Here is a 12149-nt window from a genome sequence, read left to right on the forward strand (position 1 = left end):
TGTGGTTTTAAATCGGTCCCTTGTGTCTCTGGAGTGGCATCTGTTGTTATTTGCATCTGTCATTTGTCCATAGGTGTGTATCCCATTGGGTCAGGATATCAAACATGACCAGCAGTGTCACAACCTCAGTGTCTTCCTGGCCACGTGCCAATGTATGGTGTATGTGTTGTGTGTCCTACAGGGTTGCTGTGCAGTGTGCATATAACTAGGTTTCTGTACTTACCAACAAGTAGGCCATTTACATACCGTCCATCCTGGAAGTGTTGATTGATGGTGCTGTGGCGGAAGATGAATGAATCATGTACACTCCCAGGATACTTTGCCACAATGTAGGTGATCAATCCCCGGTGATCCACAATGGCCTGCACATTGATGGAGTGTGTGTGCTTCCTGTTGCGGTGTAGATGCTCGGTTGCAGCAGGTGGCACAATCCGTACATGTGTGCAGTCAATGGCACCAAGCACGTGTGGGAAGCCATTGATTTGATAGAAAGCCCTGTTTGGTCTCCTGCTGCTTCTGCTGTGTGTTGGGGAAGCTGATGTGGCGGGGTATGAGGGAGATGATGGCATCCAGTAACTTGGGAACGAAGGCAGAGGATGAGAGCAGTGAGATCCCGGCAACCAGGACACAAGTGGTTTGAAAAGAGCCACTTGCCAACATGTGCAGGACAGCTAGCAGCTTGGTCTCTGGTGGAACGATGCGTGGTGTCTGCATGCTGGGTGCCAACTGTGGCTCAATTTGGCACAGCAGCTGCTGTATGCCTTTCAAGTTTAGTCTGTACCTTTGGATGATGACATGTTCCCTGAGGCAATGAAGGGTTGTCCGAGTCCGGAATATCCTCTTTTGCCTTCGGCATTGCCTTTGGTGTCCCTGTTGGTGTGGTGGAAGCTGCTGCTGTTGCTCCTGTGCTCTGCGTCTTTGTGCATCCTGGATGAATAGCACCTCCATGTCTTCCTTTTTGAGCTCTGATGATGCTTCTGTGGGTTTTCCTTAAGTACTGGTGTGTTTGCCCCATTTTAACACCTGCCGTGACCCAGGCGTTAGATTTTGACGCAAATCGGGATGTGCGCCATTTTCCAGCTCCGCCTCCCAGCCGTGCAGCATTTTTGCGCGATTGGATAGATATGGTGCACAGGTGTTTAAGTCATTTTTTGGATGGGAGTGCCTACCTTGCATGTCATTAACATAAGGCGGTGTCACGCATCCAGAAAATGACGCGCACTGGGATATTTTGACTTTAGATGGGTCTAGCGTCAAAGTATAAATAATAGTGTTAGCTTTGCACCGACTTTGCGTAAAAAAAATTACGCAAATCCGGCACAACAGAGTATAAATATGGGCCTGAGTGTTCCTGCCTTATTTCTTTCATCTCAGTTATTCCTGAGTCTACCTTGCCTCTACCCTGGGTTTTGTAATCAATCCTTTGCATGGATTGACTTCAGCGTCTAAGCTACTGTCATGTTTTTGTGCCTAAAGCTTTTTCTTCCAAGATGAGCAACTCCTTAAAAGGGACAATCTTGGGCTTCATGTGCCTTCTATAGCTGAATACCAAAAGGAAGTGTTCATGCTTCAAAACCAGGGAGAGGCCTGTCTGTTGAATTCTGTCCTTGAGATTAGCAGGACCTTATAGCCTCTCACATATTGTTGAAACAGAACCACTCTCAATGCACCAAAGTCAGATAGTGATTATCCAGCTTGTAGAATACTCTGCTGTCTATCGCAGTATGTATGAGTACAAGGTCAGGAACAAAAAATGCCAGTGGTAGCCAGATCTTTTCCAGTTTGATATTGTAGGTGTCAGGGTTGAACTGAGCTAAGCAGCCCAAAGGCCGAGAGTAAAAGTCTGACAATGGGCATGTAACTTATTGGGTAGTATGTATGTGGATGTAGATATAGCTGTACACATGCCTTGTGTGGAGGACCTCCCTGATGGCAATCCCTCCCATCTGAATCCACTAGTTCACAATGGTGACACTTCCTGACACAAGGATGCTACCTCTGATATAATTTGAGGATCCTTGGCACAATAGTTGCCTACCCTGCCACAATGATGACTTCAGCTTATAAATTGGAAGACACCCTTGGTTTAACTTTTTAATTATGGCAACACATGGCATGCTGTGAACATCCTTGGCATTCTGGTGTAGAGCCTTGGAACACATATAGCCTTTAATGGCATTTTGATGGGTTACTTTTTCTAATGGTGCCACTGTGGACAAAATCGTGATGATCAATCCGTGCATGAGGAGCAAATCCTTGGCACTATGGTGTCCACCCCAGAAAAAATTGTGGTTTTGCTTTCCACACTCTAGACATCTTTGACATTACGATACTAATCTCCAGAACACAATGGTAATAATATGGCTAAATTAGGCCTAGTATCTCCTTTTGAGGCAGTTGTGCACATTAGTAGATTTAAAAATGACAAGCTAATTTTTGTGGAACAAACATGCACATACTAAAAATAAATATGGCAATTTGAGGTAAAGTTGTGCTTTTGTTGTAGAAAATGGAAAGTTTTTTTCTGGGACAATTACGTATGTTGTTTCCTGTAGCCTACTGTAATGCTATCTGTATTTAACCGCCGACTCCATCTTGACCACTGACTCCATTTTGTGCCAAGCTTAGCTTCAAATGCTGTCACATTGGTGGTGCAAGTATTTTATCGCGCACAGCCTGTTAACAGGTTTTTCGCTAGTTCTCACCAGGGAAAGGGAACATTACATGGGGAAGGAATACAGATAAGTATGTACCAGGCTGAGAATGTTTATGGTAGTGCAGGGTACGGCTCGGTCTTGGAAATACACTGTGAGATCTGGCCAGTCTCTGTCATGTTTTTTCAACATTGACCTGGTACGGTCAGCACTTGAATTTCACAACCTCCTCAAAGGGAGGGGGGTTTCTAGAACCTTTCTCTTAAGTTTGTTCAAAGTATATAAGGTGGGGAAGCTTGACAACTGTGAGAGAAGGAATTCATCGCTGAGGATGGACGCATTGCTCAGAGAGTAATCCTATCAGGGATGTTGTCTTTCGTCACAATTATCACGGGTGTCACAACTTGAAGTTGGCATACAAAGGATAATGTTGGATTCAAGGCCCATGGTGATACAATTTTAATTCTTAATATCTAGCTTTGCTGTGTCCATGCATGGATGCATAGTCACTACATATACATTATATTCATTGCTGATGCATTGCATTGTATTTGATTATTATTATTCCACTGCTGTGATTATTTTAAGAGTTGCACATGTCTTGCTGCATTTACATTCAGTGCTCACGTTATTATCTTTGTGTAACCTAGTAAGTGCCTTAATAATTTCATTACTCAGACTAAGATTCCTGCATTCTTTGCATTCCTTTCACTTCGTTCTCTCTCGGTCTGAAGAAAAGCAGAACAAATTGACATAGTCAGCAGTACAAGAGTGGAAGGTTGAAAAGTGTAAGACTTAAGAGTGGAAGGTTGAAAAGTACAAGATTTAAAAGTGAAAAGTGTTTGTCAAGAAGCCAAAAGTGGTTTCCCAGGCAGTTTCCCAGGTTTCACGTGAGATTCCCAGGTGGGAGAAAGAACCTTATAATGCTCTTGCAAACAAATGGTCTTCTGGTGTTGGTTTATACAAGAGCTGGGACGGATGTCTTAGCAATCCTGAGCCAAAAAATGTTTTACTGTGTTTACAGAAAGTACCTCTTGAACTATGTGATCTATCTATTTGTTCTCTACCGATAGAAAATGCATAAAAAATGTAGGCAGTTGGAACATGAAAATCAGCAATTTGAGAGGCAGCTAGTTGAAGCTAAAAATAACGTAACCATACTATCTTGTCAAAATAAGTTATTGCAAGATAAGGCAGATACTTATCAGTCTGTCGCTGAAATGGCAGCAGTCAGAGTCGCTCAATACAGGTATTGGAAATGTAGGGGTAAAATCAATCAAAAGAAAGTTCATTTAGCTATTGCTAAGGTAGGTTTAGACGGAGTCCCAGAAAACTGGGACTCAAATATCTGGGAATCTACTGATTTTTCTAATTCCAGTGATAAAGAAGTTAAAAAGGTGGAGGCCAGATTAAGCCAGACGAGCCAAAAGTGGTTCGCGCACAGCCAATATTTAGACACAAAATACAGGGCACTCCTAAAAATCTGGCAGGAATTGAGATGCTCTCCCTAGAAGATTACACCTAGCAAGAAGTTAATTATATTATAGACAGATTCAAGCAGAGATCTGGGGAAACATTACTTACATGGATGGTGCAATTATTTGACACAGGAACCTCTGGAGTAATATTAGATAGGAGACGCTGCTAAGTTTTGTACTCTTAGCACTGACCCTATAATACAGCAGCAGTTCAGGGGTTATCAGGGTAACCAACAGATCACCCTGCTGCAGCTAGCAGTCATGGGGTGCAACCATAAGTATCCTATAAAATCAGATTGGCCACAAAATGACAAGCCCTGGCACACCTTGTGAGATGCAATGCAGCGAATTAAGGAGGAGGGAATGAAAACTGCTATTTTCTTTGGTGATGCTCACCATCTGTTAGACGGACAACTTTCTGTATCAGTGCGGAATAAAACATTCACCTTGCTCTTCCAGCTTATATGAAAGTAATAATGACTCTCTTAATTCTTTGGATAGGGCAGGCAATGAAAGATGTGCTAGAGGCAGTTCGCGTGTTAGGAGAGCTTGGAGACTGAAATAAACTTGAGAGATCCTCGAGGTCTGAGGGTTGCAGGAATAATAACAGAGTATCTAGGAGAGACATGTTTATGGCATTACTGAAGGATGGAGTAAATAAAGAGCAGATTGATGGGATAGATACTAAAAGTTTGTGGAAGATATACCGCAAGAGAGGAATGGACAGAAAAGAAGGCAGCAGGAAAATAAACAAGCAAGGTAATAAACAAGTGAATCAGTCTAGACACAAACACAGGAGGACAGAAAAGAAAGGGAAAGAAATGTTTCTTCCCAAGGGAAAGAGGAGGAAGATTTGGACAGTGAGTGGTTAACTGCTGAGAACAGGAAAGGAGAGGAATCTACTTGCAGATTTGAAAACATATATTAAGACCTGACTTAGGCAAAAGTTGACAGGTTTAAATCAGATTAAGCTCCAGTACAGGAATGGAATTGTAAAGATGACAGGCCCCATGTTGATTTAGAAATACACTAGAAGCACAAAAATGTTCAAAGGGTCCAAGAATTAGTCAACACCGGAGCGGAGGCCTCTTAAATTTATGGAAATTCAAAAAAGATTACCGGTCAGCACTACACCATCACAGGGTTGGGTGGAAAACGAATCCTTGCCATGCAGATTATTGTTCAGATGAAAATAGGAAGAGCACCAAAAAGAGAATATATTGTTCTGATTGTGCACCTCCTAGAATATATACTGAGAATTAACATTCTAAAGGGGATGACATTGTCTTTGGATGATGGTTGTAATCAATTTGGATCAAAGAGATACATTTCAGTGGCAGCAACGAGAGTGGGTCATTTGAAGATAGCCCCAGTGAAGGTGCCTCCAGCAACCTGTTGGTTCGTTTGAAGCAATACTGAATCCCAGGAGGGAATGAGGAAATAAGTGAGACTATACAGGAGTTGATTGAGGCTGGTGTGGTAGCCCCAGTCACTAGTGAATTGAATAATCCTCTGTGGCCCGTAGGCCAACCTGATGGGCGCGATAGAATGACAATTGATTACTGCGAGTTGAATAAATGTACACCTCCTTAGACTGCTGCAGTCCCCGACACCATCACTTTTCTTGATAGAATACAGAAACATAAAGGGACCTGGTATGCAACCATTGATATTGCTAATGCTTTCCCTTATATACCATTGGCCCCTGAGAATCAGGAACAATTTGCTTTCTCTCGTGGTGGCAGACAATTCTGGATGTTACAACTCCCACACCATCCGTCACCATGTGGTGGCAGAACACCGGGATTAAGTATCTGTCATACTAAGGGTTCAATGGACCCATTACATTGATGATGTGATGATTCAGGGAGAGACACTAGATCAGGTGCAGACTCAGTTGGACTGGGTTGTGGAACTCTTGCAGAGGAAAGGGTGGATGATAAATTCAGATAAAACACAGGGGCCCTCTCAAAATGTGAAGTTTCTAGGAATTCATCGGAATCAGTGACATAGAAAGGTGTTACCGCAGGCAAAAGAAAAAATCTTTAAATTTGCAACTCCCCGCACTAAGCAAGAGACTCAGCAATTCATTGGATTGTTTGTTTTTTGGATACAGCATATCCCTCACTTGAGCCAAATTTTGGCCCTTTTGTACAAAGTGACACGAAAAAAAACATGAGTTTGAATGGGGTGAACAGCAGCAATGTGCATTTGACTTGGCAAAGGAGGTGATTCAACAGGCTTTAGACTTATGGCCAGCACAGGATGGAGACAATGAGTTGCATGTAACCGTTCAGGGGCAACATGAAAATTGGAGCATGTGTCAAAAACAGGGAAGAATGCAGGTGCCCCTGTGTTTCTGGACTAAAACATTACCTGATGCTGGAGAGCGATATACTCCCTTTGAGAAACAGTTACTTGCTTGTTACTGGGCTCTAGTGGATACTGAGCATATGACCCTAGGTCATAATGTGATTCTGAGACCTGAGATTCCAATAATGCAGTCCCCTTACAACTCACTGCATAGAACATGCACAAGAAGCTAGTATCATACGTAGGAAATGGTACATACAGGACAGGACCAGCAGCTTTACATGAACAGGTGTCACAAGCCCCTGTTCAGGATGATGAGAGGGTGCAGGAGGTGCCATAGATAAAAAAGTCATCAGTGAGATGGGGTGAGGTATTTGAATCCTTGTCCCCTGAGGATAGGAAGCATGCATGGTTTTACCAATGGTTCAGCAAAGTATGTGGGGGCCAAAAGAAATTGAAAAGTAGTGTCATAGAACCCAGTCACCAAGAAGTTGTTATCTACTACAGGAAAAAGGGAAGAGTATTCAATTTGCAGAACTGTGCGAACAAAAATTACCTGGGACTTGTCATATTTATACTGATTCTTGGTCTACTGTCAATGGGTTAGCCACCTGGCTTCCCACATGGCATGCACATAACTGGCAAATACATTCAAAGAAGGTGTGGGGAAAAGAGTTATGGCAAGAAATTTGGGAAATGCTAGAGCAAAGTTTTGTTACTGTGTATCATGTAGATGCCCACTGTCCCACCGACTCTCTAGAACTCTGGTTCAATTCCCTTGTAGACAATAAAGAGAAAATCTCAGAGACAAAAGTGGAAACACCAGATTCTGACTTGGTGGGGATGGCTAAGTGGGCACACCAAAATATGGACATCTGGGAAAGAAAGCCACTTAGAGGTGGGCAGAGATTAGAGGGATACACATTCCCCTAGACTTAATGAAAACCGTGACCATGCAATGTCTTATTTGTCATCACACACAACAGAGACCTGTCCCGCAAACAGTCAGAGGTCAGTTGGGGAGAGGGAAGTTGCTGGGACAGATATGGCAAATTGATTACATCGGGCCACTACTGACTAGTCGCTGGGGTCAATACGCTTGCACAGTAGTAGACACTTAGGCCCTCATTCCAACCCTGGCGCTCAGTGATAAAGTGGCAGTAATACCACCAACAGGCTGTTGGTATTACCGCAGTGAGAATGTCTTAAGGAGAATACAATAACAAAGCTGCTTGCTGTCAGAGAAAAGTGGATTTTCTTGAGTAATAGATTATAATAGAATTAAGTCTTCATTCTTGAGTAATTGCAGTTACCAGCAGGATATGAGGAAGAATAGATCACCTGAAAAAATGCTGTCAGAAATACATTGCTGAAGTTGTTAAGTTATGAGGTGCTGAATATCCATAAACGCTTTTGTGAGGAGATTGGAGCATGCTAGTCACCTACAAAATGGCAGGCACAATGGTGTTTCAGGTGAAAAAACCTCCTGTGATCCATTTCCCAGAGAAGAAGTATTTCTCTTGGTGAGGATTTAGCTCATTTGACTCACCAGGGCTACGGGTAATGAAGTGTGCATTCTGCTTTAATTTTTTCAGCTTCTGGGAAGTTTTATGAATAAAAAAGACTCTTGCTTCGGACTGAGCTTTTCACAGGGTCTCCATCTTGATGGGCGCTGAGACCATGCCCCCACATTAGTGCCCACTTCTAACTTAGCTGCTCATCTCTAAGGGAGGCCTTTATATTTTTATCTTTCTGTTGGGGCATATGTTGTGTATAGGATAGGTTCACCGATAACAGTGTTCTCATATTTGCCTCTGGCAGAGGATCCTTTGCATTTTAATGCAGATTTAAAAGGTTGTGTGTTCTCTGTGCAGTAGTTTTAGTTGTTTAATTTTCAGTCTCTGTCTCTGATTGTTTTGGTCTTTCCTATCAGAACATTGTTATGACCCTCAGGCACTGTTGGCATGTCTCGTGCTGGTTGCTCTTTGGTGATATTACTTTTTATCTACTTCAAAAAATCTTCCTTGTTTTCACATTGTTTAAAAAGAGATCTTATTCAGTACATTTCATTTAGTTTGTTTGCTTAACTTCTTTCACTGTCACTTTGATCCTCTGGCATCAACTATCCTTGTCTTTTTGCACTGTCTGAATCAGACTTGGCAGAGATGTAGTCCTCTGCCTCTTAGTTTACCAATTTTCTACATTTTGTAGTTTCTGTTGTTGTTACTTTGATCACTTTTCTGGTCACAAGACACACAAAAAACAAAATAATAGGAACAAAAAGAGCATCACAGCCTGTGTAACACCCTCCTCATGGAATCAATCTTTTCATTGAATTGTCACACCTATTGTGTAGGTACTATTTTGAAGAGGGGTTTGTCGAAATTTTCCAGTTCCCTCTTCTACTTTCTTGAAGGATATCTTTGGAGAAGTGGATGTGTTGTCAGTTTTTGATTGACCCTTCTGGTGGGTATTTATATTTCAATGTGCTGTTGAGGGAGTGAAGGGAAGAGTTTATAAGGTAGGCTGTTCTTTGGATTTAAGACAATTAAAAACTATCTGACAAACTTTTTTTGTTGAATCTTTCCTTAAAGATGTTATCTAATTATTTTTAAATTGTACATTTATTGGTATGCTGGAGAAACAATAGAGCAATGTCATGTAATTGTGAGAGATAACCTGGAGGCCCTACTTATAGTGATTTCATTGAACTGTCCTCAAACATTTCTCTGAACCTTTCTGTTATTCAATAATTATCAAAAGATAGAATAGCCCTGTTGGAAAATTGATTATTGGTAAGGGCAGGTAAGTACCTACACTTAGCAAGAGGCCACTAACCTCCACTTTGGTCCAGTTAGGTCTCAATAAATTAAACCCAGCTCAACCATTGGTAGCTTGGCAACGATCAATAAGGCTTAACTTAGGAGTCATATGTGTAAAGCACTTAAAAATCACAAAACAGTAAATAAGTGAAACACAAAACAGAATATAAATTAAACACCAATTTATTAGAATAGATTATATTTTTATCTTTAAAATGACACCAACACGATTGAAATCGGATAAGGGGAACTGGAAATATCAATTTTTAAAGAAATTAATGTGTTTTAGCGCTTAGAAACAAATAGCACCAATCTGGTCATCTGGTCACACTTCGACCGGGGCAAAGTCAAAGTTTGAGGCTGACCACCATGGAGTCCTGCTCGGTTACAGCCTGCAGGAGGCCTCGGTCAACAGTTTAGCTTCGGACTTAATCGTTTTCTTGAAGATTTTCTTAGTCGTTTTTTTTAGATGAAAATTCTTTAACCAGGGCAAACCTGAATCTTGATCCAACATCCCTGGAGCCCTCTTCGGACACACTGCCTGGGAGATCCCAGTCAACTTTCCACGTTTGGACTTAGTCACTTTTTCTGAGATTTTCTTCACCAGGATGAACCTGCAAGTCAGGCCGGGTCATGGTTTAGGCAAGCCGACTAGAGTTACCGTGGCAGGTCGGTCCCTTTATTGAGCTTTTTACAAAAAGTTTTCCAAACTTCTCCAAACTTCTGGATCTTCTCCCAAATGTTCTTGTAAGGTTCTTTTGAGGTCCACATCTCACCCCAAGGTTCCAGAAGCTCTGAGATGCTCCTTGAGGGTGCAGACCACAACTCCCAAAATGCACCTGGTGCAAACTCCAAAACAGCCACTGGATAGTGGTCAGCTGGTCAGTTTCTTCAGGAGCTGGTGCAGGGGACTCTAGTTAGCAATTTTTCACACGTAGCAGACAGGGAGTCGCTCCTTGAACCAGTTGAAGCCAGCCAAAGCCCTTCTTGTGGTGGAGCTCAAGTGTGCAGTTGGTGCAGTCCTCCAGAGTGCAGTGTCCAGGTGCAGGTAACGGAGTCCAGCAGGGCAGTCCTTTTTCTCCTGTAATTCTTCCATGTGGGAATCTGGTAGGGATGTGAGGTGGGGGTGCAGGTCTGCCAGTTCTATCCTTGCTTTTGGTTGAAAAACAGGGGGTCCTGGTACTCCAATCAGGTGCAAGGTCCTTCTCCCTGTGATGACCTCTTCCTGTGAAGTGTGGCAAAATCAATCCCAGGGAGCCACATTCCCCAAAAATCCATCATGGCTGAAAATGATTTTTGGAGGTTACATCTGGCTGAGCCCACCCACTGGTTTGGCAAAAAACCATAAACACACCCTTCTCCTTCCCTCCCCTAATCTAATCGGGGGGTCACTCAATTGTCTGGGTTTGCAGGATGTGATGGAGGTGCTGGGTTTCTCCAAATGTCCTTCCTGCCTTTGAGGACCATTTTGGCAGCCGTCACCCCTTCCTGCCTCTCCATCTGCTGAGGGAAGTTCTCCTCCCCCAGGAACATCTCTTTTGTGTTCAGCCCAGGCTACTTCACACCTGATCAAGGCAGCCTGGCTAGGCTACCAGAGGCTGACCAATCAGAGCAAAGCACTACAGGGCTGAAGTTGGCAACTTTTTGGGTAGAGTTTAAAACTCTTTACCTGAACAAGTTACTTTAAATCCAACAATTAAAAGGCGTGGGATTTATTATAGCAATTAATTTGATACCAAACTGGAGGTATGTGACACTTAAGGGGACTTTATAAATTAAAACAAAGTCTCCTCATTCTAGCCTATGGATGCCATTCACTACAATGAGGAAGAAAACTAATTTGGCTGTTTTACCTCACCAAGGGCTTATAAAACTATTTTATAAGGTCCCTGCTTATTGGTATATGGCACCCAGCCCTAGGAGCACATAGGACACACCTTAGAGATGACCTATATGTAAAAATAAGGTAGTTTAACACGTTGGAAGTACTTTTAATTCCCAAATCGAATTTGCATGTTATTTTAATTTAAAAGCAGCCAGCAAGGCAAGCCTGCCTTTAAAATGACACTGGACACCGCAGCAGTGCACATATGGCTGTACTATCTATGCTGGGATCCCTAAACCTACATGCCCTTCCATATACTAGGGACTTATAGGTAGGTTAACATAGCCAATTTTAATTAGCCTAATTTGCATACCAATGTTATACTGAGCACAGGCCCTGGGATTGGTTAGCAGTACCCAGGGAACTCTCTGTGTCAGCAGGAAAACACCAGCAAAAAGTGAAAAACAGGGGCAAAAAGTTAGGGGCCTCTGCAATCAGCTCTGTTTTCTCACAAACCCTATAATAGTTATGTTGCATGGTTACTGTTTGAATAGCACGAAGTCTAAATACCACATGTCTGCCTCTGCTGCTTAGGCATGGGTGCAATGAGATTTGAAGATCCATGTGGCAAGAGTCTGGTCAAGTCAGGGTGCCTTTATTTATGTCCTCCTGATTGGTCTTTATGAATATTTCTCTGCTTAGGCCCACATTATAAGTAGTTTGCAGTAGGGTGAGGTAATTACATCCAATAGTAAATATTATTTACACTTGAAGGGGCATTCACACATGTTGTAAACACTGCATATTCTGTGGTTTCTATAAGAAAATAGTGCATAGCATGCAACATTATAATATATCTATGTCATGTTTTGCCTTTTCCAGACCTGCCATAATTTATGAGGGAACATTGAGAGGCTGTGATCATTATCAAACAACACATAGGGGGTTATTACAACTTTGGAGGAGGTGTTAATCCGTCCCAAATGTGACGGATATACCACCAGCCGTATTACGAGTTCCATAGGATATAATGGACTCGTAATACAGCTGGTGGTAT

Source organism: Pleurodeles waltl, chromosome 4_1 (genome assembly GCF_031143425.1).
Source record: "Pleurodeles waltl isolate 20211129_DDA chromosome 4_1, aPleWal1.hap1.20221129, whole genome shotgun sequence".
NCBI classification, from domain to species: Eukaryota; Metazoa; Chordata; class Amphibia; order Caudata; family Salamandridae; genus Pleurodeles; species Pleurodeles waltl.